We start from the raw sequence: 16,025 nt of genomic DNA on the forward strand, positions 1-16,025 counted from the left end.
AGCTTAACATGGAAATGGAGACTTCCTTTCAAATATGCCTTGGGGGCCCCTGACCTAGACTGTGAAACAAAAAATGTTTTTTTATCATGTATGATCTGGTTGTCTTTTTTCATCCTTTTTTGTTTGTTTTTGGTCTTGAGGTGGTAAAAGTTTTTTTTTTTTTTAAGAATCAGTCAGTGGCTGTTTCTTAAGTTTCTTCAGTATAATTTCTTTTCTACGTTACTGTCATATCCCTCCACCTCCTCCCCCTTCCTCCTCCTCCTTCTCTTCCTCCTCCTCCTCCATATGCTTCTCACATTTTCTTTTCCCTTTTTTTCGTATCCTGTATCCTTGAATTGGATTTCTATTAAAGGTAAATCAAAATAAAAGAGGAAAAACAAAACGTGAAGCTTTGTATATCTTTCACTGTAAGGATTTGTGGAATCAAATGTATGGTTCTTCACTAAACCTTAAATTAGGAGAGTTTCAGCTTAGTAGACAGTCATTTAAATTAAACTAAAAAGACTATTTAGAGCAAAGAGAGAGGATTTTAAAAGGTTAGCAGAGTATTAAGCCAATAGAGATTTAAAATATGTAGTAGGCAATAGGCAAAGCTATAGTGACAGAAAATAGATCAGTGGTTGTCAGGGACTGGGGGAGGGACAATGGGGAATGACTGTTAATGGGTCAGCATTTCTTTTTTGGGTGATGAAAATGTTCTGGTAACAAAGTTCAACTCTTCATCTATTGTTTTTCCTAATACTCCCATGGACCGTAGGACTTGTTCTAATTTGACAAAATCCTAAATTTCTATCATCAATCTTTTTTTTTTTTTTTTTAATTTATTTTTGGGACAGAGAGAGACAGAGCATGAACGGGGGAGGGGCAGAGAGAGAGGGAGACACAGAATCGGAAACAGGCTCCAGGCTCTGAGCCATCAGCCCAGAGCCCGACGCGGGGCTGGAACTCCCGGACCACGAGATGGTGACCTGGCTGAAGTCGGACGCTTAACCGACTGCGCCACCCAGGCGCCCCCTCTATCATCAATCTTAAATAGGTTGTGTTACACCATCCTGGTGGGTTTGTGAAAGGCAAGTAGGAAAGAAGTGTCTGAGGAACAAAGAGCCAAAAATAATCCCAAACTGAAAGTGCTCATTTTGTTCAGTCATATAAAATTCAAACTGTGTGTCATTTTCATGCAAACCTTTTCCCTGTGTCCTATGTAAATAAAAAGAAGACACTGTTGGAATTATTTCCCTTTGTAAAGAAAATTTGGTTCTTTAACCATCTTCTCTTTGAGCTTGTTTCAAGACATTGTGCTTTATTTTGTTCTGAGGGCAGGGGGATGAGGTTGAGGGAGTGTTGCTTGTTTTCTACGATTAACTTCTATAACCTCTCTATAACTATAGCATTTCTGAAGCTCTAACAGATTGATTAGTGTCCTAGTCTAGACAAAGCTATTTCCTTCCTCAGAGTCCTCAGAGGACTCTGGTCCTCCTCAGAGTCCCAGAAGTCTCAAAGAAGCCTGCCTGTTGGATTTACATCAATTCAAAGTCAAAACCATCTCCATTTCTGTCTCCTTTTTACTTTCTCCTCCCTAGGAAGTTTTTGACTACCCCCTGCAAGACATTTGCTACCTAACACCTTTCTTGGCCATCTCTGTCCCATCTTGGTCCCTCTGGGATGGCCTCACAAAGCCAAGCAGATTTGTTCTGTCCTTCCTTGTGTAGCCATGTCATTACCATATGAGTGATAGTTTGGTGAACTTTGCACTTACTATTTCTTCTGCAGGGAAATGTCCTTCCTCAGATTTCCACATGGATGCCTCCACGTAACAGACTGGGTTCTCCAAGAAGCTTACTCTGAAACAGCCTTCTGCACACAGGGTGCTTAGGAAGGAATATGTTTGGAATCAACTGTGGAAAGGAGGGAAAGGAAGCTATGTAGGCTTAAACTGCCCCAGGGGGAGACTCTGAAACTAAAATAGCCCATCAGGTAGGTCTTGTTTGGGTTTTTATTTTGAGGCTTTTATACCCCCACACCTTGATCAGTCATTAAACATGGGCCATCCACAGGAAGGATGTGCCCTTGAAAAAGTGGCTTTTTGCAGCCGAAGCAATCCTTGAAAGTTCTGATATTAAAGGCTGTCTGGTGAAAGCTCACTAACAACGGAGGTAGAAATCCTTCCTTGAAGGGGAATCTGGGTGACACATCTCCGCATCCACACATCCCCCGCTTCATGTAGACTCTGTGTGCACCTTAACCTTACCTCCTCCTAGAGGCTTTTCTGCCCATCCTTTGTAAAATATCCCCATTCCTAGCCCCTAAACACAACCCCAGACTTCTTTTCCCCTTGCCCTACTTTATTTCCAGTTAACTTATTATACATTTAAATATATATTATCTACACATCACACACACACACACACACACACACACACCACATGCAAGCCTGAACTTTGTTTAATTCAAATTGTTAGGATCCCAGTACCTATAACATACAACAATTCTTGGCACAGAGTAGGCAGCTAGGAAATATTTATTGAGCAAGTAAATCAAATCTGGCTGCCACCTAGATCCATTATTTGAGGGAAATACCCACTGAGACAATATAGCAATTTAGTTGTTTAAGGCTAGGATTCTTAGGTACTATCCAAAAAGACTTAGTGACCAGAGTAAAACAAGAACATTAATGTAACTTCAGTATTGTCTAAAGTTTGACTTCATGAAGATGCCCTCGCCTGCTGGTAGAAGAAATGCAAGCAAACTTACTCTAATGTAGGAGGGACCTGCCCTGAGAGACCTTTAAAGAAAACACAATGTATTCAGTTTCCAGCGCTTTTGCAACAAAGTACCACAGACTGGTGTCTTAAACAACAGAAACTTCTTTGCTCACAGTTCTGAAGGCTAGAAGGGTGTATGGTGTGGATTTCTTCTGAGGCCTTTCCTTGGCTTGTAGATGCCTGTCTTCTCCCTGTCTTCACATGGTCTTCTGATATGTCTGTGCTCAAATTTCTTCTTATAAGGGCACCAGTCCTATTGGCTGAGGGCCCACCCTAATGACCTCATTTTAACTTAATTACCCCTTGAAAGACTTTATATCCAAATACAGTCACATTCTAAGGTACTAGGGGTTCCAGCTTCAACATGAACTTGGGAGGAGCACAGGAAACAAAGCAATCCTTAACATACAACCAAGTTTCTACAAATCAACTAGGATAAATAACAAAATAGATGTTAAATTAATTCATATACCATACACCGACCCTAAAATAAATGAGCATCAACCACATAGAAAATCCCAGAGGACTGCCCACATATGAAAGCTAATTGACAGCATATAAATAAAGGAACTAGAGAGCCAAAGGGCCCCTGGGTGGCTCAGTCGGTTAAGTGCGACTTCAGCTCATGTCATGATCTCACGGTTCACGGGTTCAAGTCCCGTGTCAGGCTCTGTGCTGACAGCTCAGAGCCAGGAGGCTGCCTCAGATTCTGCATCTCCCTCTCTGCCCCTCCCTGCTCACACTGTCTCTCTCTAAAAAATAAACATTAAAAAAAAGTTTTTAGGGGGGCCTGGGTGGCTCAGTCTGTTAAGCATCTGACTTTGGCTCATGTCATGATCTCACAGTTCATGAGTTCAAGTCCTGCATTGGGTTCTGTGCTGACAGCTCAGAGCCTGGACACTGCTTCGGATTCTGTGTCTCCCTCTCTCTCTGCCCCTCCTCCACTTGCACTCTGTCTCTCTCTCTCAAAAAAAATAAACATTAAACATTTTTTAAAAATTTTTTTAAGTGTTTCAAAGGAACTAGAGAGCCTTTCTGGACTGCTTTCAGTTATTTGGCAAATGGACAAGCTTAATTTAGCTTCAAATTAGTACTGCAAACCTGAATTCTACACCAAGCCATATACTAAAGGATGATTTACTAATACATCATACTGTAGAAGGACTTGGCCAAAGGTGAATAACTTTTGGACCAGTTGTGTCAGTAATTCCTGCTATTATTGTTGAAAAAAAAAATAGCAGGCTCCTTACAAAAGAAATGCTGAAGTGGTTTCAGTATGTTAGAGCTAAAGTAGAAGTAAAGTGCTAAGTTAATGCACAAGAATATGTGAGCACCCTGCTTCTCCTTATCTGCCTTGCCCATCAGGCCTTCAGGATTTGAAGGAAATTGTGAATTTCATCCACTTCTTTTTACTTATAAAAAGATACTATTGGGATTTTAAAATCTTGTTTCTTAAAATGTAACCTTCTTCGGCAAAATCAGAATCACTTGGGGTCTTATTATTAGCAGACAGTGTGGCTCTCCAGACCCATAGAAGGTGATTCCCTAGGGATAGGACCCAGTAATCTGCTTTCGTAATAAGTTCTCAAGATTCTTATGTATAATAAAACTTCAGGAACATTGTTTTTAGAAGGTGACCAAGATCTCATACCCAAAATACTTTTTATTACAGGGTTGTTTGGTTTTTGTCCCAGATGGACCAAAGAATTGGAGACCCGAGACCAGAATGGAGAGAGAGAATTTACCGAATAGAAAAGTATAGAACACTTCCAAGAGAGAAAACAGGCCACTGCCAGAGCAAGAGTGGCAATGATACCCAGAGGTTCTAGCTGCGTCCTTTTAAGCTTGCTTTCTATGCATGCAAATTTGTATTTGATTGACATTTTTGATTGACAGCTGGTGATTATAACACTTTGGCTCCTGCCCATGCCCCTACGTGATGCATTCTGTTACAATTGTATGTATTTATGTATGGTATATTTACGAGTTTTCAATGGGCTTTTGCTGTGACCTTAAAGGCAACTTGCACTTTTTGTGCACATGCTCAACTCTTCCAAGTCCCCTTGTGGCTTTTGAGCCAGAGCCTTTCTATGGCTAGGCCTTTCTTGTTCTGTTAGCCCTTAGAGGTGGCTCTGAACGTGTGACTGTTAACCTGGGTGGGGTGGGGGGGGTGGGGGGCTGGGTCGGGGTTGGGGGGGGGGCTGGGGCTCTGAGGGTGTGGCCAGCTTCTGCTTTATCCCTCCTCCCTCATGACTAATTAACTGCCTAACATTCCCCCTTCAAGTGATTGGACGCCAAATCCAGACGGTTCTGGCTTCTTCAAGATGTTAGGGGGCGTTGTGAAGATTCTGGGAGTCCATCATCTGCTGACTATCAAGGAGGGTGGTGGTTGCCAGTATCCGTTCAAGGGACTTCCAAAAGGGAAAAAGTTGTAGGTATCTAAAGGTTGATATCCTTTGCTGAGGATCAATTGGAAATTGATGGCCTGTACCCAGGAGAAGCCAAAGGATACCAACATATTGATTAGTTGTAGTCCAAGAAGTACCATTAAAAGAGTCCCTAGAACAAGGGGAATAAAGGGAGTAAGTGTGTAATTGTAAGTAGTTGCAAACAGATTACCCAGGAAGACAGGGGTTATCTGGTATTAAAATTTTTTAAGACACAGAGGGAACTGAAGGGTTTGTAGGAGAAATGATTCCATAGTGGGGGAAGGAGACAACTGAGTTGTAAAAAAGGAAAAAAATGGCTATAGCAAGCCTTATTCTTAATGGAATGTTTCAGAAAAAGATGGGAGACCTATCTGTAATGAGGGATATTTCTGAAAAGTAACTTTAGGCTTTTGAGGGGTTCACAGGAGTAGGCATCTGTGATGTCTGCTGGGGTTGATTCCAGGGTTTGACTCTGGAGTGATGGATCCAGCCAGGGATATCTGGTACCTAGATGGCTGTAGAAGGAGACAAAAGAACCAGGAAAGGCACTTTCTAAGTCCGTTCTAGTTAGGACTTAGGGGAGCTGTCTTTCCAGACTTTGATTAGAACCTGGTCATCAGGTTCACATAGACGAGGTGACTCTTGTTTGGTAGTGGAAACCACTAGGCCATATTTCTTTAAAGCCCATTGAAATTTGGATAGAGAGATAATGTGAGTTTGTATTCCTAGAGTCTCTAAATCTAGCAAGAAGTCTGTAGTTAGGAGGGGTCACCCATGGGGGACCTCGAAAGGATTTAAACCCAGGGCTTCCTTAGGAGCAGCATAACTACGGAGAAGGGCAATTGACAATGCTTTTTTCCAGTTTAATGATGTTTCTTATGTGATTTTTTTAAATACCTTTTAGGTATCAGTTGGCCCTTTCCACCTTCCTGGAGGACTGTGGCCTCCAAGCACAATGGAGGTGGTATTTGACATCCAGTGCTTAGGGGACAGTTTGAACTATAGTGGCCACCAAGGGTGGGGGGTGGGGAGGTCCATTGTCAGTCTGAAGTGAGTTTGGAAGGCCAAATTGGGAGATGACTTCATATAGAAGTTTGTTGACTATTGCAATTGCCCTTTCAGTCCCTGTGGGGTATGGGGTATGCCTCTATCCATCCTGTAAGGGTGTCAACAAGCTCGAGGAGGTATTTGTATCCTCCTAAGGGTGTCCTCTGAGTAAAATCCATCTGCCAGTCTTTCCCAGGGTAGGATCCATGCCTCGGTATGGGTTGGATTAATTGAGGCCAACAGATGCCCTGGGGGTTGTTATATGTGCAGGTGGGGCAAGAGTTGAACCACTTGAGAAAGCCTTTTATTTTGAATGTTCTGGAAATGAGAGTTTGTAAGGCATCTCATCCTAAATGAGTGGAGTTATAAAGGGCCTTGCCTAGTTTCCATAGAAGATTTTAAGGAATGGCCAACTCTTGAGTAGGGGAGCAAATGAGCAAATTGCCCACATATTGGAGGATAGTCCCCCCCTCAATTAGTAAGTTTTGCAAATCCTTAGAGAGTGCTTGGCCAAACAGATGGAGGTTATTCTGAATCCCTGTGGGAGTACTGTCCAGGTAAGCTGTTGGGAACTGTCGAATATAAACAGAACGCAAACAGAAATTGGGATTGTTGAGCCAATGGAATGCAGAAGAAAGTATCTTTAAGGTCCAGGACCATAAAGCAGAGGCTCTTTGGAGATATGGCACCCAGTATAACATATGGATTTGGTACAGTTGGGTGTAGAGGTATAACAGCCTCATTAACAGCTCATTGGTCTTGTACTAGGTGATAGCTGTTGTCCTTTTTCTTAACTGCTAGGATGGGAGTGCTGTAGGGTGGAGTTGTGGGAACAAGAAGCCCATGTTTTAAAACTTGGTGATTATGGGCTATAGTCCCTGTCTAGCTTCAGGTCTGAGAGGGTATTTTTGTGAAGGTAGTAATAGGGGTCCTTAAGTTGAATTATAATGGGTGTGGTTTATTGCCCTTCCAAGGATTTCCTGATCCCAGACACCTGGGATGACTAGGTAATCCCAGTCTTTCAGTACTTTTGTGGATAGATGGGGGTGGGGGAGGGATGCTCCATAGGATAGCAGGAAAAGAAATATTAACAGCAATAGTTTTGTTTTGAACACAGTTGTACATAGGGAACACATTAACTCAAATGTCATCAGGAAGGCTGTTACTAAAGTCTATCACATGACTAAGGGCTCTCATACAAAGTGAAAATCACGGGAAAGAGTGGGAACTTATCTTTCAGGTAAGGTACTCCTGGTCAAGATTCTAAGATAAGGGCGAAAGTCCTACCTGTCAAGCCACAAGCAGATCCTGAACAGCTGCCACAACTGCAACTGCTAGGTCAATTTGCCAAACTTCCTTAGATTCATCCAGTAGGGAGGCAATGAGACCAAATGGATCTGTACAGTTTAGTACACGTGGCACAGAAGACTGCATGAGCTCCATGTTCACTTTGGCTGCTCTTGCACCCCAAATTCCATGGCAGCCATGCAGAGATAGGCCCAGGTAGACACTGCACACGCAATGGGTTTGTGTCATAGTAAGGAAACTTGAGCTTAGAAAAACCCCCGTCTATTCAAGGAACTACTGATAAACCTGTCCATCCATCCCTGCAAAGAGAAACATTATCTTTATTATTCTGATCAGGAAACAAATCTGCCTACTGACTCAGAGGGAGATATTATCCTTATCACCCTGGACTATCTCCAGGGAGGGTGGGAAATGAGCTTCATTATCCTGGAGAATAAGCAAACCTGCTCCCTGCCTGGAGCAACTTTGCGAATATCCTTGAACAAAGTTGTCAGTGCTCTTTGCTCTGAAAGCCATCCAGAAGTGCCAGAATTATCTCTCAACACTACCTTTTAATATGTCTTGTCTTGATGACTCAAATTTAGCCTGAATGTCAGAACAACTCAAGCCAGTCTTCGTCCGTTGACTTCAGAAGATAGATCTTTCTGTTTAATACTTCACACAGTCATGAACTCAGGCTTCAAACTTTTTTAGTGGTGTATCCTAATCTCAAGCAGGTTCTTTCATACAGCTTCAATATATAAAACAGATCAAAACAGAACTGCTCCCTCCGAGGGGATGAGGTGATGCTGTCATGAGCTGGGACTTCTCCAAAGCCCCCTTGCCTTCACCTTCCCTGCATTAGATTCTGTCCCCCTCCCCCTTGGCCTCTAAGCATCCTCAAAACCTCATTCTCCATTTAAAAAAAAAAAAAAAAAAAAACAGGTGAAAACCATCACTGTACTGTACATCACAGTGATTGATGTTTTATAATTACCACCCCCCCCCCTTATCAGGCAATGATAGAAGGGATCATACAGGTATGAATAAATAAAAAATAGTTCTTCCTGGCATTAGTGGAGACAGAGGAAAACTGGTATTTTTAATTAGTCACTAAGGTGTGGAGGCAAATTGCATTGTTTCTGTTAATAGGAAATATGTCTAAGGGTGGCCTTAGAGGATAGTATTCACCTCTGTACCCATTTACCTACTTACTCATTTATTTAATTCAGCAGGAATAATTTTTTAAATTTTTTTTTCAATATTTTTTTTTTTAATTTTTTTTTTTAACGTTTATTTATTTTTGAGACAGAGAGAGACAGAGCATGAATGGGGGAGGGGCAGAGAGAGAGAGGGAGACACAGAATCGGAAGCAGGCTCCAGGCTCTGAGCCATCAGCCCAGAGCCCGACGCGGGGCTCGAACTCACGGACCGCGAGATCGTGACCTGAGCTGAAGTCGGACGCTTAACCGACTGAGCCACCCAGGCGCCCCTTCAATATTTATTTTTGAGAGACAGAGAGAGACAGAGTGTGAGTAGGGAAGGGGCAGAAAGACAGGGAGACACAGAATTCAAAGCAGGCTCCAGGCTCTGAGCTGTCAGCACAGAGCCCAATGCAGGGCTCAAACCCACGAACATGAGATCCTGACCTGGGCCAAAGTTGGACGCCCAACTGACTGAGCCACCCAGGCGCCCCTCAGCAAGAATATTAATATTGATAATCATTATTATTACACAAAAGTTAATAAGACATGATCCCAAAGAAGGGATAAATGGACGCAAGTATTACCTAAGTAAAAATATTTTATTATTTTTATAATTACAAAACTTACACACATGTGCCCTAAGAGGGTATGATGTGTTTCTATGATGTTTTCTGCTAGTTGACTTTTTCTGCCTAAGATGGTCACCAAGAATATGCACAATTCTTCATGTTGGAGAAAATAGAAAGGCTTGAGGGACACTTTTTTTTTTAATCTACCGGCTTTGAACGCACTGAATCTTATGAACTCTAAATACTCTTATTATCCTTAAATTTTCCCAGCAGCTAACCAAACTGTGCTATAGGAAGGATTATCCATATTAATAATATCCAGCTGCTTTTCTAACAAGATAAACTGATAATTATAAATAACCTAAGCAGAAAATAATTTCTTCTTAGGGAAGGGTCTAGAAGCTTGCTTTTGATTATATTCACCTATTGTCAAAAATGATAAGATCTACTAACTTCTCTAGATATAGTATATCATTTAGCTTAATTTTCAGAACTACTTGATAAGTTAAGTACTATCCTACTACTGCAAGTAAAAAAAGGGAGGGTCGGGGTGCTGGGTACTTGCCCAACATGCTACAGGAAGTAGGAAGCAGAATTGAAGTCTGTCCAGTTCCATTCCTGGGCTACTTAAAACTGTTCCATGCTTGATGCGCAAGAGGCCATTGCCAGCACCTCTTTACTCAATCATCCTTTGAGCGTTCACCATAAAAGGAAATTCATCTGTTTCCAGCTTCTCTGAACAATAAGCTCCTTGCATCTTTCTTTTCTCAATAATGTCAAAAGAAATATGAGAATATAAGTGAATTGAGACATGAATTTCCCTTTTTCTTATTCAAAAAGACTCTTGTGCAATAAAGAAAGCAAATAAATTGATAGAAATTCGGAGTATTAAATCTTGACAAAACTTTGAACAGATGAAATCATTTTTGTTTTTATTAATGACAAAAACCTTTTAAGAAGTCTCTTGGAGATGAATTCTCTTTCAATTTTGAACTAAAAGAAGATAGCAAATAAATGTAACAGATACTAGAGTAGGTAATATTATTTTTAATTTTTTGCTAAGAGTCATTAAAATAATGTTGACATACTATTCAACAAAAATGCGTGTCTTTGAATCATTTTTAAAATACAGGTTTTACAGGGGTGCCTGGGTGGCTCAGTCGGTTAAGCGTCCGACTTCGGCTCAGGTCATGATCTCACGGTTAGTGAGTTGGAGCCCGGCATCGGGCTCTGTGTTGACAGCTGGGAGCCTGGAGCCTGCTTCAGATTCTGTGTCTCCCACTCTCTCTGCCCTTCCCCCGCTCATACTCTGTCTCTGTATCTCTCAAAAAATAAATAAACGTTAAAAAAATAAAATAAAATAAAATACAGGTTTCCCCCAGTATTTGAAAACAGAGCATGCCTAATGAACGCTTTTGTAGGCTGAAATGGCATAAACTGAAGAAGCGATTACCATTAATTTATATGGAAGTTTTTCCAAGTGTTCCCAGACACAAAAAAATAATCTCTGAGGCTTTTCTGAAACCTTGGGACACGTCTTGCTAGTAGATACACACAGTAAGTCGAGATAGAGTGTGGATGCTCACAGACAGAGTTCAGAGCTATGGTGGCTTGATGCAAAGATGCTGGGTGTCGTTCCAGGGAAAGAGCTTAGCAAGGCCACTCTGGCTGTTGGGGTTCGCGCTGCCTCTATAACCATTCACCGCAAAACAAACGCTGAAAGCAATTTTTGCTTTGCACCCTTTTTTTTGGAAAAGTGAAAATCCTCTTTAGATTTCTTTCAGTTAGCAAAAACAGGTACCAATGTAGATCTTCCATGAAAGTGAAGCGGCATAAGGCAAACTTTAAAAAAGCAGAGGGTGGGGGCGCCTGGGTGGCGCAGTCGGTTAAGCGTCCAACTTCAGCCAGGTCACGATCTCTCGGTCCGTGGGTTCGAGCCCCGCGTCGGGCTCTGGGCTGATGGCTCGGAGCCTGGAGCCTGTTTCCAATTCTGTGACTCCCTTTCTCTCTGCCCCTCCCCCGTTCATGCTCTGTCTCTCTCTGTCCCAAAAATAAATAAACGTTGAAAAAAAAAAATTAAAAAAATAAAATAAAAAAGCAGAGGGTGGACACCTGAATAACAAAGTCAGGAATGAAAATGGATTATAAAAACAATTCATAGAATAGTTTAATCCAAATGAGTATCTTGCGCTACAAAATTAATTTTTCATAGAATGTATTCAATAGTTACATTCTGCTTGAAAGCGTGAGAGCTTTGGAGCGCCTGGCTGGCTCAGCCAGTAGAGCGTGAGATTCTTGCGTAGTGAGTTCGAGCCCCATGTTAGGTATAGAGATTCCTTAAAAATAAAAAAAAAATAATAATCTTTAAAAAAAAGACAAGAACTTTATTTACCATATTTACACAATTTAAGATTCTGCTACAAGTATGTCTAACTAGCCAGGAATTAACATTTCTCTTTAATTCAAAAACTAAGCCTATATTTTACTTTTAAAATATAAAAATAATCAAGAAAATACCACCTGACCTACAGTCCCTTTTACTGTTGCACTAGCCACTGGGTTTCACCTCAGTGGAAAACCTTGATATGACCTTTTGTTGCATATGCTCTGTTACATAGGAAAATACTCCAACACATGTGCAGAAGGTTCGACCAAAAGTAAAATACATGATGTGAAGTCTTCACACAGCTGCCTGAAGAGTATACGGCCTGTCTCACTTGCAGTTAGACAGCAAGTCGTACCTTTTCCCCATCTGCTTTCACTAGTAATCTGTGTAAGGTTGACGGTGGGCAGTCGGAGGAAAGTTAAGAAGGGGCAATTTCTAAATAAAAATGTAGGATACCCACCTCCACGACAGACCATTTCCTAGAGAGTGGTTGCTGGCAGATGTTGAGATAAGGTATATAATCATAGGATTTCCAGTCAAGAAGCGATATAGGGAAAGAAAATTCTTCCATCCAGTTATTAAGCCTAACCTTTCTACCCCAACCAGAGTCAGGAACTTTGTCACATGGCAGAAGGGGCCCTTCCTCCTCTCTGACACTAACATGCCAGCAGAGTGCCCCTGGCTGGAAGCTGAGAGAGCTCAGAATTCTAGGCCTGGACATTTCAGGGCTGAGCACTGCAAAGTCAGCCATCCGCTTCCAGCAATTCCTACCAAAAGTGGGAGACACTAGATCTTTTCCTGAAAACACATCAACACTGAATTCTAAAACAGGCCCAAAAGTGACCAATAAATTCCTTCAGAACCCTCTCAAACCCTCCACTGAAAAATGAATTTGAGGACTATCTCCTCTTTTTCAACCAAATCTAGGCCAATTATTATTCAATCTGAAAGGGCAGAAGACATAAAAGAGGAGCTAACCTGCTTTTTACCTCATTGTGAATAATCCGAAACCTCCTGAGCACGGTACGAGAACGCCTTTCCAATTGCAATAGATGTGTCCCTGATAAATGGCCTTTAACATGAGTTTCTGAATTTACTCACAGTATAGGTCCTGTTCCATGTCAACTCCAAGTTAGTGTCTAACGCTTTAACATCATTTTGCTACATTTTCCTCCCTCTTCATTCCAACCTCACCTTCTGTCCCCTGACCAAGTGTGTTCAAACTTCCCAAAATAGCTGTTGAGTGGATGTGGGCCTGTGTCTAACTTCCCTAAAGCAGGACACACCTATCTCTGCATTGAGTACAGAGGCGAGTGAGTTCAAAGTGATCTCAATAAACGCATCGCCAGCCAGTCCCTCCTTTCAAGCAGCTGTTATATGGGCTTATGCTACACTTAATTTATTAGCCTAAGACAAGTTAATTGCATAGTTTCCACAAAATAGAACATGTTGTTCATAGTAACTACATGCTAATTCCTTTGAAAACATCAGTAATTATACAGTGACTTTGCATCTCCCAACAATTGTGTGATTAACTGGTGTTACATGTTTGAAGCTATTAGCAAGCTCAGCACCGAGGCAGACAGAGTTCTGACAGGGTTTGTGCGTTAAAAGGACATTTTACTATCCTAGCTTTGTTCCCCAAGAACTTTGCCTTTTTATTAACGCTAGTGGGCTTGCACACAGCCCTGCTGAGGCAGGAGGGCTCTTGCAGCACCAACAGCCTTGACATTTAAGGCAACCACACAGAGGCAGCACACCTTTTCCAGGCACAGAACAGCGTGTACTCACAGAAGACAATATCAATGGTTGCCCAGTAAATACACATCTATAAAAAGTTCAGTAAACACACAGGTTTAGTGACTTGAGTTTTATGTCTAAATACAGCTTGAAGATCACACTTCAGGCCCACTACTTGTGAGAAATGATTGTGGTTTTAAAGGTGTTTGAAGGTATGTGGCCTTAGGATTCTGTCTCGTAAAGCCAAGAAAGAAGTGTCATTTTTGCCTGACGTGCTGATTTGGCTTTGAACCTCACCTTTTACCAAATATTCTGCTTTGGGTTACGTTTATGATGCACTCTTAATTTCTCCAATGTCTTCTGGGCTTCTCTTTCTTCTCCCAAACTCCTTTTCAACCTCTCCAGGTTTGATGAGAAAACTTTTGTCATCACATTATTTTTTTTTCCAAATATCCACTTTGGTTGGTGGCTTCAACAGAAGTGAGTCTTAGGAAAATGAGGTCACAAAGACTCCCCGTGAGTTAAGTAAAAAAGTGTTTCCATTGTAAAACTAAGGGGAAGTAAAGGAAATGCAAAAGTGTAGAAAGCAATAATTTTACAGAATATAGATTTCTTACCCAACTTTAATAAAATGCAAATCAGCAGTCTGATTCAGCTACAAAACACTTTTTCCCTGCCTCTTTTTTTCACAACGCTTCACAGTGGATGGGAGAAATATTCTTTAGATTTCAACCCTGGTCGTTTGGGGTTGGCAGCTCTATAGCACCCTCCCGGTTTTCAGTCTAGTAACTTGGCTTCTGGTATTTAATCCAAGTGTGGAAGCGTTCAGGCCATGCCCTGGGACACTAAATCATTCTGTGCATCCAATCTCAGGTCTCTCTTGAGGAAGGCAACTCCTGCCCAGAGAGGGAGACTCCACCCTTGACCTTGCCTGTACGACATGAACCCCTCAGCCATCTCTTTCTGCCCTCTGTTTCTTGTAAAGCAAGATCATGAGCCTGCTGGCCTGACGTGCCTGAGCTTCATGAATGATCATTCTTTCTGATTCAAATATCAGTTCTTTGATGATTCATTTTCAAATGGCCCCTGGGAATGATATCTGAAGTTCTATAAACTGTGGCTTTATAAAACCAAAATTGCTTTTCAGAGGCAGATTGAATTTCCAATGATGGAAAAGTTGAGCCATTACATTTCAGCCTCCCTTGGAGTAGGGAGAGTGAAGAAATCATCTCCATGTTTCCTTGGATCCCTATATTTACCCTCAAAGCAGCAGCCTATAGCAATTTATCATTATCAATTCTATGTATTCACTAAAACTCAATGTAAAATTTGTAGTGTAAGCAGAATATATATATGAAAGCAATAGGGGAGTAAAACAATCACATGAAGAGAATAATAAAACAATCAAAATGAAGAGAAATAGAACATATCAAGAACATATGTTTCTATGGTTCAAATTTCTGATTTTAATTATAGATCCACATTTGAAGTTATTTGAGGATTGGCATCCCACCAATTACTGAAAGGCCCATCATCTAATTTCTAAAAAGAAATAGTATTGGAGAAATTTTAAATCATCTGCTCTACTTCTTTTTTTTTTTTTTTTATGGGGAGGGGTAGATGGAGAGAGGCAGAGGGGGAGAGAGGTGGGAAGAGAGAGAGGGAGAGAGAGAGAGACAGAGAGAGAATCCCAAGCCGACTCCATGCTTAGCACAGAGCCTGACAGCAGGGTTCAATCCCATGACCCTGGGTTCGTGACCTGACCCAAAATGAAGAGTTGGATGTTCAACCGAATGAGCCACCCAGGCACCCCACAAAGTTTATTGTTTGATAAGTAGGTTCCAGGCCCAGCATGGAGTCCAATGTGGGGCTTGAACACATGACCCTGAGATGAAGACCTGAGCTGAGATCAAGAGTTGGAGACTTAACCAACTGAGCCACCCTGGCACCCCTCTTCTGCTCTGCTTCTATAGAAAACCTGTGTTATAGGCAAAAACTTTTACCTTGCTTTATCTTTTTAAATGTTATACAGTCTGATAAGTTAGTTTATTATTTCACTTAGAGTCTGGTAACAAATACTTGACATTCCATTGTATTTGTTAATATCAGTAGAACAATGATCTGAAACAAGATACTTGTGAAGAGAACAATGGCTACTGGTTTCAATATCAATAATTCCTATATTTACTAGTTTTCTTCTTATTTTAGTAAATATTAAAAGGGCATTTTAAGCTTTTGAGGGTGAAGGCAGAGTTTGCATGGTTGATAACCTATATAATAACAAAATGAATTCATTGTCTACTATTTTACAAAGCACTGTACTAGGCACCATGTGAACTATACCGAATTTTCACTTATTGCAAGTTCTATAAAAAACAGTTACGAGTATAGCTTGTGTTTATCAAGCACTTACAAATACCAGGCTTGGCATTAAGAATTTACATGGATTATATCATTCAATCTTTATATCAATCCACATCAACATTTTATCCCCATTTCATAGAGAGGAAATCAGGTTCAGAGAAACTGGGCTACTTTCCCAACATCTCACAGTTAGCAAGGAGCAGAACAGAGCCCCTGGAGCTTATGCACTAACAACT

The sequence above is a fragment of the Prionailurus viverrinus genome, chromosome B2, assembly GCF_022837055.1.
Source record: "Prionailurus viverrinus isolate Anna chromosome B2, UM_Priviv_1.0, whole genome shotgun sequence".
Taxonomy (NCBI): Eukaryota; Metazoa; Chordata; class Mammalia; order Carnivora; family Felidae; genus Prionailurus; species Prionailurus viverrinus.